This window comes from Pinus tabuliformis, chromosome 2_2, assembly GCF_031772625.1.
Source record: "Pinus tabuliformis cultivar Carrire ecotype Pingquan chromosome 2_2, CPIR1, whole genome shotgun sequence".
Taxonomy (NCBI): Eukaryota; Viridiplantae; Streptophyta; class Pinopsida; order Pinales; family Pinaceae; genus Pinus; species Pinus tabuliformis.
Genome location: NC_142300.1, coordinates 122,092,315 through 122,103,461, shown reverse-complemented (window position 1 = coordinate 122,103,461; position 11,147 = coordinate 122,092,315).

Here is an 11,147-nt window from a genome sequence, read left to right as displayed (position 1 = left end):
ATCCTAATCACTTCTCTCCATACTCACAATAATAATATCACAAAATATTTTCTGCAATCCTAAAACCAAATCCTACTCACTTCTCTCCATACTCATCTACAATAATAATAAAACATATAAAATATATATATAAAAACATATATTTGGAGTAGTTGTGGCAGTGAGGGTTTCGAGTTGTGCAATTATTTTCATTTGCTATGGAGAAAAGAATCATCTAAATTCCTTCTGTTTGGTGGATGGTCTTGGGTTCAAACTTTTCTACTAGGAACTTGTCATCGTTTACCGTAAGTAAATTACTTGCAGACCTGAACCTCTCAACTTTCTTTCTTGATCTCTACAATTTTTGGTTCTTATGTTATATATATATATATATATATTTCTTTTGACTCTGCAAAATTTCCTTGAATAATTACTTTTATTCCTAGTTACATTTTTGGTTAGGGTTTTGCCGGGGAAACTCTAAGCTAGACTTCTGGTAATATGATGTTTCAAATTTAAGCTTCCAAGGCAAGAGCGGCCTCTCCAATTTCCACCACGTACATTCTATTATATTTTGGTTTTGAACTACTCGAATGTGATGCCTTGGATGGTATTTCATGCATTTGGGGACTATGTTTTGGTGTCATTTTCACTTTATTTTATCATTGCAAGAAAACTTTAATAGAGCAGTGTAAGGCAGGGCAGAATGGAGGGGATGATCCCATACATGTGTAGGGTTGTTTTACAACAGGCGAACTAGAAATTTTATAATTCTTTGAACCACATGGAGCGTTCCTCTCGGTTCTCAGTTGATTTTTTTTCTCAAGTTGTTTTGTGACCTGTCGACCTCTCTTTCTTTTGTGTTTTTCTTTTCTAGGTGCGGAAAAAGTCTTACCCTACCTGGTTTTTCTACTGGTATAAATTGTTTGAACTACTACACACCTACATGCAGACTCTTAGTTAGTGCATGGGACTGCATGCAAGATTCCTTTTGCATGTTTGAACTACTACACACCTACATGCGGACTCTTAGTTAGAGATTGGGGTTGCATGCAAGATTTCTTTTGCATGATTTACTCCTTGATTTGCTCCTTCTTTAACTCCGCAACTGACTAGTTATCTCCAGAACTTGTTGTAGGTGTTGAGTCTTCTCATTGATCACCACTATAGTCCATTACCTTGGGATCTTCACCCAATGATGCTATATCATGAACATTGTAACATATTTTCGAATGAATCATTCTTTTCTTCTTTCGATTTTCTTTTAGTGTTTTTGCTCTGCAAAGTTGTGTGTTCAACCTTTACTAGCTAGATTCATCTGTGCAGGTTTTCTAACACATTTACATGGTATCGGAGCCCATAGGTTTTTAGATAAAAGGCGCACCAGTACTTTATTTTGCAAGTATTACAGCTTGGAGATTGAAGATTGACAGAAAAATGGAGTTTCTCAAAGCATCGATCCTAACACCGTACAACTATCATGAATGGAAGGACCAAATGGCTCGATACCTTCGTCATAAAGGGTTGTACAGGATTACCATGGCTACAGAAGTGGAACCCACTTCAGCCATAGAGAAATCCAAGTACCTCAACCGTATGGATGAGGCCCAAGGACCCATATGCATGTGCATCTCTCCAGAGTTGCAGTTTCATCTATCTGCCTGCAATACTCCCAATAAGATTTGGAAAAAGGTTGAAGATCTCTACGGGAAACAAGATGAGATGAAAGGACATCTGCTCGAAGTGGAGCTGCTATCATTGGATCCACAGAACTATGACAGAATTCAAGACTTCTTCACCAAATATAATGATCTATTGCTGCAACTCAAGGGTTGTGGAATTGACAAATCCAAGGAGGAGAGTTGCCAAGTTCTCGCTATTATGTCAAAGCTCGGACATGAATACTCCATCTTTGTGTCTACATTTCATTCAGTGAGGCTCGCAACAGGTAAATCCTACACTATGCCTTCTCTCAAAGAATTTATGGAGTCCCTTATTTTTTAGCAAGATAAACTCATTGGCATGGGGAAAATCAAACCTCCAAAAGCACATGCACTTGCTGTGCATGATGGCAGCCACAATAAAAATCACAGATCTGATTCAAATCAGAAAAATCAGCAGCAAAAAGACAAAGGAAAAGCACATTCCCATTCAAAGAAGGAAGGGTACACCAAGCCCTTCAATGACTCCTCCGGCTCGAGAAATGAGAAAGGGAAGAAAGGAAACAGATGCACCTACTGTCAAAGAGGATTCCATCCAGAATCCTCTTGCATGAAGAAAAAAATTGACCAAATGGCAGAAATCCTTCAGAAGCACAACCTTGGGGACCACATCCCTCAGGGCGCCAAGAAGAAAACTGAGGATTCGCCACACGGGAAAGGTAACAATTTTCATGCTTTAGTTGCAATTAATTCTTCTCCTGGTGCATGGATTATAGATTTTGGTGCATCACATCATATGGCTGCTTCAAAGGAAGTCTATTCCTCTTTGGATGCATGCAAAGGACCTCCCATCCTCATGGGAGATGACTCGCCTATTGAGGTTACCGGAAAAGGTAGAGTGGAACTTTTACACGGAAGCTTTGAAGATGTGCTTCATGTTCCAAAACTTTCGGTAAACCTACTTTCAGTTTATCAGATCACTCATTTTGGCACCGGAAAGAGAGTGGAATTCACTCCAGATGTAGTGAACATATATGATCTACATAGCAGCGCCAAAATTGCAACTGGTGAGGTAAACAATGGAGCCAGACTGTATACATTTTCTGAATTTATTGAATCTGAATCCTCCTTATTGCTTACACATGCTGATGATAGTAGTAGTCTTTGGCACGAGAGTTTTGGTCACTTAAATTGCAGGTATATGCAGCATCTAAGCAAGAATGAGATGGTGGAAGGCTTGCCAAATATCAGTTTCTCCAAAGGAGTTTGTGAAGGGTGTGTTCTTGGCAAACATCCTAGAGAAATGTTTGACACCGGCAAGACTCACAGAGCATCCTCTCCTCTAGATCTGATCCATAGTGATCTCATGGGGCCTTTTTCTCATCCTTCCATCAACAAAGCAAGGTATGTTCATACATTTATTGATGATTTCTCACGGTATACTTGGGTGTATCTTCTCATGAACAAATCTGAAGTTTTTGAGCACTTTGAAGATTTTAAAGCACTAATTGAGACACAGTCAGAGAGAAAGATCAAAGCCCTCCGTATAGACAATGGGGGGGAATATGTTAACATAGCACTTCAGAACATTTGCCTTCATTCCAGCATACAGTTGCAGTACATAGTTCCATACACTCCACAGCAGAACGGAGTTACTGAGAGAAAGAACCGATCTCTCAAAGAGATGGCTTCCTGCATGTTGCATGCCAAGTCATTGCCTCATAAGCTCTGGGCCGAAGCACTTAATTGTGCTAACTACATCTAGAACAGATCTCCTCATAGGTCTGTCAAGGATCAGACCCCCTTTGAGGCTTGGAGCGGCACTAAACCAGAGGTCACTCACCTCTGTGTTTTCGGCTCTCGAGCATGGGCCCGGATCCCTTCTGCAAGAAGGAAAAATCTTGATCCACAGAGCATTGAGTGCATCTTTGTTGGATACCCTAATGGTGTGAAGGGATATTGACTCCTGATTCCCTCTATGGACAAGCTCATCATTGAGCGAAGTGTCAAATTTGAGGAAGGTCTCTTGCATGCATCTCAAGCGCCACATGCAGACACATTTTATGTACCTCATGTCCGAGATGATGACTCAGTGCACTCAGATGCAAATACAAATCATGCAGATGCCGAGGAAGAGCATGCAGATGCAAAGATAGAGTCTTCAGATACAAATCTAGTGCATGCAAATGATGATCCACATCCAAGCCCAGATCGGGCTTCCAGCAGTGAATCATATTCGCCTGTCATAAATCAGAGAACAAGGAGCTTACGTGAGATATATGCACAAGACCAACCAGCTGCTAGAAATGGTCTTGTGGGGGATAATTCTGATCTGCAGAGGACTAGCTCAGAGTTTATTGAGCCTCCTCTTGTCCTCACTGCCACTGAACCATCGCCCTCCTGGCATTGTCATTTGGTTCAGTCTTCTGATCCACAGTCTTATGCTGAGGCTGCTGGGCATCCGTCTTGGGAGTCCGCCATGGAGGAAGAGTATAACTCCCTCCTAGAGAACCAGACTTGGGATCTGGTCCCCCTTCCTTCAGGAAGGAAACTTTTCCAATGCAAATGGGTCTACAAGACCAAGAGTGCTGCAGGTGGGCAAATCACCAGATAGAAAGAAAGGCTAGTAGCCAAAGTCTTCCAACAAGTGCATGGCATTGATTATGACGAGACCTTTGCTCCAGTAGCAAAGATGGATTCCATACGCCTTACACTTTCCATTGTGACTGCCCAGAAGTGGGAAGTACATCAGATGGATGTGAAGAATGCCTTTCTTCACAGAGACCTATCTGAGGAGATCTACATGGAGCAGCCACATGGTTTCATTCAGGATTCATCTTTGGTCTGCAGACTGAAGAAATCTCTCTACGGCCTTAAGCAGGCCCCAAGAGCTTGGTACGCGAAGATAGATTCTTTTCTCTTATCACAAAACTTTGAAAGATGTAAGTCTGATCCAAATGTTTACATGCTTAGGACAGATCATTCTCTTCTTATCTTAGTTTTGTATGTAGATGATCTCCTAATCACTGGCAGCTCGGCTTCAGCCATTGCTACAGTCAAGAGGGCCTTGCATGATAGGTTCTTGATGACGGACATGGGTCCATTACACTTCTTTCTTGGTCTTGAGATCAACCAAAATGCCACAGGCATCAAAATCTCTCAGGCTAAGTATGCACAGGATCTCCTCGAGAGATTTCGCATGACTGAGTGCAAGCCAGCACCGAATCCTTTTCTATCTGGGTTCCACCTTGAGGATGGAGGTGACACTCCATTAGTTGACATCACTCTCTACCGACAGCTAGTGGGGAGCTTATTGTACCTGACCCACTCCAGACCAGATCTCTCATATGCAGTAGGGGCAGTTTCTAGATACATGCAGGAGCCGCATGAGCTACACTGGAATGCTGCCAAGCGCATCCTCCAATATGTGCAGGGCACCATCACCTTCGAGATTCACTATGCGGTAGGCACTGCATTGAATCTCCTTGGCTTCACAGATTCATATTGGGCAGGAGACAGCATTGATCGTAAGTCCACCTCCGGATATTCACTTAGTCTAGGATCTGGCCCTATCTGTTGGTCGAGCAAGAAGTAGGCTGCTATTGCTCTCTCTTTAGCTGAGGCTGAGTACCAAGGAGTAGTCAACATCACCATTCAGGCTCTGTGGCTACAACACTTCCTCACTGAGTTGGGCGTCCAGTTCCACCAGCCCATTGTCATCTGCTGTGACAACCAGAGCACTCTCAAATTTTGCAGGGATCCAGTACAGCGGCAGCAGACGAAGCACATAGAGATCCATATGCACTACATCAGAGACTTAGTACATGATCGGGTCATTGATTTGCAGTTCTGTCCTTCAGCAGAATAGACTGCAGACATCTTCACGAAGACATTCACTGAGCAGAAGTTTCGCTCTTTGCGCGATCATCTTGGAGGGAAGGACACGATTGCTTAGCAAATGTATTTTTCTTCCTCTTTTCTTTTGATTACAGTGTATTTTGAGGGGGGGGGTTTCCCACGAGATTTTCCCTCTTTCCTCAATTTTAGTACAAGTTGCAGTGTATTTTGGGTGACCTTTGGCCTTAGTTGCCAGGGCCCATTTTCTATTTTTCCCCATAGTGGTGTTCAGGGGGGGTGTTGGAACTACTACACACCTACATGCAAACTCTTAGTTAGAGCATGGGACTGCATGCAAGATTCCTTTTGCATGTTGGAACTACTACACACCTACATGCGGACTCTTAGTTAGAGATTGGGGTTGCATGCAAGATTTCTTTTGCATGATTTACTCCTTGATTTGCTCCTTCTTTAACTCCACAACTGACTAGTTATCTCCGGAACTTGTTGTAGGTGTTGAGTCTTCTCATTGATCACCACTATAGTGCATTACCTTGGGATCTTCACCCAGTGATGCTATATCATGAGCATTGTAACATATTTTCGAATGAATCATTCTTTTCTTCTTTCGATTTTCTTTAGTGTTTTTGCTCTGCAAAGCTGTGTGTTCAACCTTTACTAGCTAGATTCATCTGTGCAGGTTTTCTAACACATTTACATAAATGGTCAGCCCCAACAGATATTGTTTTTCACTATTCTAACTTTTTTTCTTTTGTTTGTGTGACAGTTCTATGGTAGCTTTGGAATTCTTTCAGTGCTCTCTCCACATGGCGAGGGTTTCCCACTACTTCTCGACAAAAGACAAGTTCTTTATCTCCTCGGAGTTTTTGTTTTAAGTTCTAATTCAAGGTTAATAGCCCAAGTTGTCTGAGTCCTTTTCTTGGAAATGAAACCCTAGATGGATTATATAGCATGGAATTTTCACATAATGTTACCGCTATATGTATATAAATATTTTATCTCAGAAGAAATTGTTTGAACATACTTGGTCATAATTGTATTGTTTGTAATCTGAGGAAATTTGTTCCTAATAAAAAGCCGCCACATTTAATAGTTTTCCTGTTGCTTTTCCTACTGCTGGAAATTGCTATTATCTGGAAAGTCTTTTGATGAGTACCCTGATGCGTTTGTTTCCTTGAAGAAATGAAGTGACAAACAATTTTTTTGGTTAGATTCCCCAGTTATTACAGGGTTAGACTTTCATTAGTGATAAAATAGTAATGTAATTTAAATCCCTCTGACCATTGTAGTTAGTTATTACCGTCATTCTCTTACAACAACAGTCACCTATAGAATTTAACTTCTAACTTGTACATACAGACTGGGTTGGGTTTTGCTCTTTTATTTGATGTAACTATGAAAAAGGTTTGTAATATGTTTCTGTTAGTTTTCATCTATATATGTGTATAAATGTAGAGTTATTCCTTGAACTTATAAAAAGTCCATAGATAACCATTTTGGGCTTCCATGCCAGGCTTCATGTGGCACAACTTCTTCTTGGAATTGTTATAACAAATCAAAATTTCAAAGCAATTTTTAGACCTAATAAAGATATTTTTGACATTTTAGCGTTACTGCTTCACAATTCCAGGGCATTAACCATTATAACTGCTTAATCAGTCTGGTTAGAAATAGAATGAGAGTATTAGAAGTAGGAGTTATTTCTACGCTCATCGAGATCCTCCTTACTGAAGCAGAAAGAAACATAACTGAGAAGGTTATTCCTTTGGTTGAGATCTTATACCAGAGTGCAGAAGGGTGCGTTAACACTAATGTTATTTACATCATTCTTATTTTACTTTATAGAAAACATTAAATGTTTATTTATATTTATCAAACAAAAATTTATGATATTGTTTCCAAAATCGTTATTCTTGACAAATAGCATCAAGCATATGCTTTCTTTAAATATTTATGTCATAACTTTGTTCTATTTTTATATTGAAAGACCAGAAATTACTTTTTCATATTGATTTTTAATTAATTATTTGGAAAACTGTGAGATGAAGATGAAGAAAACTACAAGTTTAATTAAGGGGGTCTCTCATTGTAAGCAGTTTCAATGAGGGGTATGATTTTGCTAGGGAGCCTACATGTATGACTGCTAAGTGTTTGCCAAAAACAATTTATTTGAGGTGTTATTCTTACATGATTTTTTTTTTTTTTTCCAATGGCCAGGGGAATCAACATCATTTAACGTTGAACAGTGAGGACGTGGTCTCTCGGAAGGACATGTCACCAGACAGAAATACTCTACAAAGATTTGGAGTTGAGAAGATGGCAACACGTGGCTGGAAATATGAAACACTATCATATCATGTAGTGTACACATGGAGGAACTTTATGGCATTTTTATTGGATAATGAGGGGAGGAAGGTATAAGATTTTAATTCACAAAGACAAGTGACAATATAACCCTCTACCTTCATTTATGGTTCGTACATAAATGAAATATAAAAGTCAATTGACACTTAAACCAAACTTCATTTGACAAGCATACAAATTCTATGCGTTTCTTATTAAACAACAAATACACCTAATGTAAACCAATTTCCATTTGACACATAGATAAATTCTATATGTTTCTAAGTAAACAAAAATACAACTCTCCATGGGGAACAACCTTCTTTTGTGGGAAGTAATAAATATTTAGTTGATTCGTTCATATTAGTATAACTATAACTAGCATTTGCACCTAGAGGTGCAAAGACATGTCGATAATGTTTTGATATATATATATATATATATATATATATATATATATATATATATATATATATATATATATATATATATATATATATATATATATATATATATATATATGACATCCCACATAATCCAACTCTTCAACACACCTTTCAATATATACATATATATTTAAACCAAAGTTCTGTTGATATCAATATTGAGATACATTAGAGGACAGCTAGATCAACTAAGGCAATCAATAGGCAAGTTGAAAAACTAAGGATAGTTGTATATTGGGATTACAAATAAATAAAATGGAGGGAAGTAAGTATTTGATTACCACATTAACCATATAATTAGTATTAACTTGGAAATAGGAATTCTCAACAATTCCTTATGCCTCAAATTTCCAAGAACTTTCTAACAATATAACTTCTAAACAACCCCAATACTGAAGCAAACACTTCAATTGCTAAAAAATAGTGATCTAAGCACCCTTTAGAAGAATCCAAAGGCCCATACACCTCAATTACTTTGGGAGTTTTGCATCAAGGTGCTGACAAACTTTGATACAATATAATTGCAATATTTTTCTTCTCAATTAGCATTTGAGTAATTCTTTGCATTTCTTTGAGAGGAAATGCATTTGAGATATCCAGGAACCTGTATTACCTTGTATTCCACATGACTTTACATTTAAGTTCTACTACAACAATCCAATTTCATTTCTAGAGAATATCAATGAAATTAACTTGAGTAACTACCTTTCCAATTAAAAACAACAGAGTAGTTCTCTTATGACTCCTCATGTGGATTGATTGGGAAACAACAAAGAGTATCTAAGTCCTCACCTCAACTATTCTTAGGGATTTTTGACAAACAACTTACCAACTTTGGAGCTTTCTGACAAGCTACTACCAACTTTGATACATTGTTGAAGTGCTATATTATTTGTCTTCTCAAATGGCATTCCAACAAGCCTATTGGTCAACTTTACATTTGTTTCACAAAACATTTGATTTTGGTATAAATAACCCATAATCCTTTGTATTCATATGAATTACATTTGTGTTTGGTTACATAATCTAAGTTCCTTTCTATTGAATGTCAATAAATTCATATGAGAATGAGAAAATTTAACCAAAAGGATCAAAATTTGAAAAAAAATATGAGTGAATTAAAAAAACAATTCTATGAATTTATGGCAAGTGTGGAACAAATCCCCAAGTCTACAGTTTCTAAATCCATCCCCTTCTCTTAAGAGGGTTTGGAAAAGGATAAATGTAAATATTCTATTTTTTGGGATTTTATCTTTATTGAATTTTACAAGGATACATTATTATACAATTATTGGTAAATTGTAATTTTTCATTATTTAAATTGAATGTATAAAAAGGCTAGCCACTTAAAAAAAAATATTATTATATTGTATTATATTATATTATGCAATCTTAACAACTGAAAATTGCAATTTCAGATGCAATTTTAAGCAAAAGTGAACCAAAATATGTGTCAAAAATAAGTTTGGAAAATAGAATGTTTAAACAAATACCCTAAAAAATGGATCTAAACAATTACTCAGAATTGTAAGATTTAAGATGTTGGATTATTCTCTGAAGCTGCAACTTAATTCAATTTTTCATGTGAATTTTTAGATGTGTTCTTTTAATATAATTGTCAGGTATCATATATTTTATATTAAGAATTATTCTTTTTTTAAAGGAGTAAGCTAACAGGTTGACAAAACACCCTTCGCATTTTGCATCCGCTCGTTGCATGCGAGACCCTTCCAGTGACCCCCTCTATGACGTGGGTCCCTTGGATCCCTTTGTATCCAAATGAAAACTTAAAAACTTCTCCATCTACCTCTTTGTCCACATCACTGTTGGCGTTACGGTCTGTGAAGTTCCGTTTGCAGACTTGTCGGTTACAACATGATAGCTTTCCTAACTCACACAACCACACACATTGAAGCAAGTTAATGGCGAGCCTCCCTTTCCCACCTTCGTTATTCTGAATTCCATTCACTCTCACATCATTTTGAAACCCTTGCAACCTCAAACGGAGAAAATTTTTGATTGATCGGATTGCAAAAATCGCTCCAATGTTCAGCGCAAATTTTGTAACAATTTTATGAAGAACATGCAAAAATTTCGACAAATGTTTATTTTGTACCCAGGACGCAAGTAGCCATGGTTAGTTTCATTCATATTGTAAGTTAAAAATAGTAAATGTCAAAACCAATGCAAATTCCTACCTATGTAGATTCCAACTCTAGTAAGAATAATGTTTGTTTTTCTGTTGTTTTTTATGCTTCTAGTTAAAACCCAATTTGTAAAACACTTCATCCTCCACATTACTTATTTGAATTTAAACATGAACACAAAAAATTACAGATATAACCATAAATACACAGATATAGTAGAAATAACACTTCCTTTCATTAGTATCAAATAATGAAATATGCTTACAGACATAATGGAAATGAGACTATCTTGGGAAATGGTAGCTCATCTTTGAGAAGAGATGCGGTGGATACATGCCTCTAAACTGAGTTACAATGAGGCTCAAAGGCATTTTTATTATTGACCAATAAGATAAAACCCTAACAACCAAAACCTAACTCGAGGAGATGTAACACCAAGAGTTTATGGGCCCCGTTGGGGTTAGTTGGGTAACCAACTCCCGAAGTCGTAAATTGATCATATTATCTCTGTTTGACGTGCATGATACCTCATTGGAAATATCTCTTTGAGGAATAAAACTAAAAATGTGATTTCAATCAAAAATCTTAGAAGAATATTGCCAAAAAAACGTCCTTTAGGGCCTCAAAACGGCTTCTAAAGATCAAGACCTGGAAAAACACAAAAAGCAATAAATTGTGCTACAATTAAGGAAACTGAAAAAATGAAAAAAACA